We start from the raw sequence: 4,200 nt of genomic DNA, 5'->3' as shown, positions 1-4,200 counted from the left end.
CCTCGTAGGTCGAGCTCCTAGTAGCTTCTTATATGAGTGGGTAACTGACGTCACTAACAAGGCTGATGCAGCACAACCGTAGCTCTAAGGTGTCGAGCTGATAAAAGACCTCGGCACCACATAAGACCTAGTCGCCTTTGGCATGGGAAAAATCAAAATCAAGGAGAGTGAACTACGAGTCGCTCCCAGAGCCTAAGGGCTAAAGTATCGAACTGTAAAAGACTTCGGCACCACATAACACCCAGTCACCTCTTCGGCATGGGTAAAATCAAGGGTAAGGAGAGTGGACTACGAGTCGCTCCCAAAGCCTAAGGAATTGAATTGACGCTTATAAGCTCATCGAATTAGTCATTTCAGGCCAAAAGGAGCAATCTACTCCCTTCGCTGAGTAACTTTCAGCTCGAGAGTGGGGGGCAAATGATGAGGGCAGATTTGGCCCTCCAATGATATTGTGACACATGGCACCTCGGAACAACTAGGTGACACCTAGAACCACTTAGGCAACAACTTGCCTTAGCCAAGTTGATGGTGTCCCACCTAGCGGCCTGGCCCAGGCACGACCTAGCGGCCTGGCACGGGCGCCGACCTGGCGGCCTGGCATGAGCGCGAACTGGCGGCCTGGCCCAGGTGCGACCTAGCGGCCTGGCCCAGGCGAGACCTAGCAGCCTGGCCCTGGCGCGACCTGGCGGCCTGGCCCAGGCGTCGAACTTGCGCTTTGGCTTAGGCGTCGAACTGGCAGCCTGGCACAAGCGCCAACCTGGTGACCTGCAAGACGTGCTCGCCGATAAATTCGGCATGCATATCCTAACACTCCCACGATCTTTGGAAGTTAGCCCACGTGCTGAACGATCCGGAGGGTGGTCAACGTGCATGGCGGTTGCCTCAAGGAATCTTGGACCACTTAGACGACTTCTCGGAAATCTCAGATGCGATCCGTGTAGCCCACGCCAAACAATGCCTATATAAAGGCACCAACCCCAATGGCATAGGGGGGGCAAGTAAGCATATTTTAGCTCTCATACTTTATGATTTTTAGTTCGCAGTCTACTATGAGAGTATTGACTTAAGCATCGAAGCTACCTCACCGGGTTAACCACCCTGGGTCCTCTGATATTGATTCCTTGCAGGTCTCTAAAGAACTACGAAGCTCAACATTCAATCTAGCTCGCCACCAGGCAGCTCGGCCCTCTGGTCAGCTCAGCAACTAATAGGCAGCTCGGCACTCTGGTCAGCTCGGCAACTAATAGGCAGCTCGACCCTCTGGTCATTTCGGCACCTAATAGGCAGCTTGACACTTTAGTCATCTTGTCACCTAACCTGCGTAGCTTGGCCCAGTTAGCTCATCACCAAACCTGCCTAGCTCGGTCCAATCAGTTCGGCACCTAACCTGCCCAGCTTGGCCCAGTTAACTCGGCACCTAATCTGTCCCTAGCTCGGCCTGGTCAGCTCGGCACCCAGGTCCTCATCCAGCAAAAGTTCACTTCGGCCTCTGAGTCATCGGCCACTTGGAAGCAGACCAAATGACAAGGTACTTAGCACAAAAAATTGATTCATCAAAAACCACCCTTCAGCAGACCTCCCCAAGACAGAGCATACACATGCAAGTCATTAGAAGGAGAAAACACCTCACCAAGATAGAAGGGGGTTGAAACTACTGTCCCCAGATACATAGACACTCAAGGCATTTCCCGATAGAAAGCACTTTGCCAAAACATAGGGGGGCTGAAAATCCAAATGTAACCCAAGTTGTCTTTGGACAAAATGCTTCTTATCGAGAAGTAGGGGGCTAATAATAACCATACAGAAATCAATCGATCCTAACAACAACTAACCCTGAATCATGCACCCTAATAGCAACATCCTTTCCCAAGACATGATCAAAATTTCACGACCCCCCTGAACAACTATAATCAACAAAAGCACGCATGCAACACCAAACCCCAAGAGATAACCGGCGAATATGAGCTCAAAGTCACCTTCCCTCATGTGTTGACCATAATAATCTAACCAATACTAAAACGTACGATGAAAAAAGCAACACGCGATAAAGAAAGAAAAGAAATTACACCAATCATAAAAATGCTTATTGATAAGAATACTCTTACCAATAAGCAAGGGTTCTAATAAGTACATATGTTTCTCTACAATGGTGACTGCAATAAGGGCATCAAAATAGCCTTGCGATGGACCTGCAACCATCACGAAGGCCATTGCGAACCTGCAATGAACCCGTAACTCAACATACACTCGTGATGAGCTCGAAACCATCACAGACATGCAACGGACAAAAGGACCACCACACAACAGCAATGAGTCAAGATCACCCATGGCAAGACACCTAGCAGACTAAGTGGAACACATCAGATTAGCTTTAACGTCACCTACGCCACGTCGATGCAGGAACCCCACAAAGGGAAGTAGCATACGTGCTCTATAAGAATCCTCGGATGAAAAGAAACTTCATCCTGAGAAGATCTTGCATGACACATGGTGAGCCCCCAGCAATGCCTTCTTGACAACTGACATCAAATCGAAGATTCCCTTTCTAAATAGGAGTCAAATCCCTTTTGGCTCCTTCCCTTTATGGCCTCGGGGTCTCTCCTTATAAAAGGGACATAGACCATAACAAACACATGATTCTATCAATATATAGAAAATCCTTGCCTACCTCTACTATCAGAGACCTCTAGCCTTTCTTCGTCATTCAAAAAGACCACCGCACTCGGCCTTACCATACAACTTACACATACATACTATATAAAGTGGATCCTTGTCTTGGTTTTTATTCAGATTATAATATAATTAATTTTTTGAGAAATGTTTAAAAACTGATCCATTCAACAAATTACTCACATGAAATTCCAAATAAAGAATCAGAAAGTTAGGTGTATAGAGGTGAATTACAAGATAAAAGCAAACTAGGCGAATCGATGAACAACCCGATTACAAAGACGGGAGTAAAGAAAACTAAATAGTATGTAAAATTCTCTTGCAATCCATAATAAGTGTGTAAACACTCCAAGGAAAAAAAAGGGTTATCATCAAATAAGAGATAAGTCAAGACTTGAGCATGGCCTTCATTAACAGCACAAGTAACTCCAAGAGATGAGGCAAATAGTAATATATATATATATATATATATATATATATATATATATATATATATATATATATATATATATATATATATATATATATATATATATATATATATATATTGCAATATAAACTCAAATTACTATTTCGCCCAATATTTCAATTGGACGTATTGTAAATGGCAACACATGAAGCTTACGGCGTTAGTTTCTTGAAGATGGCATCAAGTACTTTTGAAAATGATCAAATACCATGGACCAATGGGATCATGCCACATGGTGCACTCCAGAGGGCATTTTTGACAATTCAGACCTTGGAGAGATCATGCCACATGGTGCACTCCAGAGGGCATTTTTGATAATTCAGACCTTGGAGGGCACTCGTAGGATTTTCTTTGGGTAATTGAGGATGATAATTTACTCCCAATTGTTAGGAGCAAGGTTTAGTTGAAGTGCTCAACGCTTTAGCTGTTCAGGGAACCAATGATAAGGTTCCACGTCAGTATTAAATACATGGGACCTATATCTTTTATAGTGGGGCCATGAATTTATTATTGGTGTGGAACCTTATCATTGATTCCACAGTCTGTTGAACAGCTAAGGTATTCAGCTAATCCAAATTCGTTGTTAAAACCTCGGTTAAGCATTTTATCTCATTTAATTCCTAGGCAACATTTAGCCACATGGTGTACAAGCAACAAATGCAATCCAATGTGGGAGGATGTTATGACTTATGAGGTTCATCAATCTAGCATTCAATTGCCACATACTTATAAATATGCAAGGCAAAAGGAGGTATGAGTATGACTCTCTTACACACTCTTACTCACTAAAACAGGTCTAGATCTATTAGGCACAATATAATAAATACCTTCAATGAGCACTTGGTAAATATTCTGACAACCATAAAAAAAAAAGTGTTCTTTAATATTTTTTAAGGGTGGGCTAGAGATATTTTAAAGGATAGGTGTTAAAAAAGATTTTAAGTGCTCATTCAATCTGCTTACAATTTAGTGCCTATCTGATCCGGACTGCACTAAAACATCTTCCCACCTCAACACACCTCGGCCTTCTTGTTTATCTTTAACCAAGGTTCAAAGTATCG

Source organism: Nelumbo nucifera, chromosome 1 (assembly GCF_055504915.1).
Source record: "Nelumbo nucifera cultivar China Antique chromosome 1, China Antique-T2T, whole genome shotgun sequence".
NCBI classification, from domain to species: domain Eukaryota; kingdom Viridiplantae; phylum Streptophyta; class Magnoliopsida; order Proteales; family Nelumbonaceae; genus Nelumbo; species Nelumbo nucifera.
Note: the sequence above shows the minus strand (reverse complement) of the source record.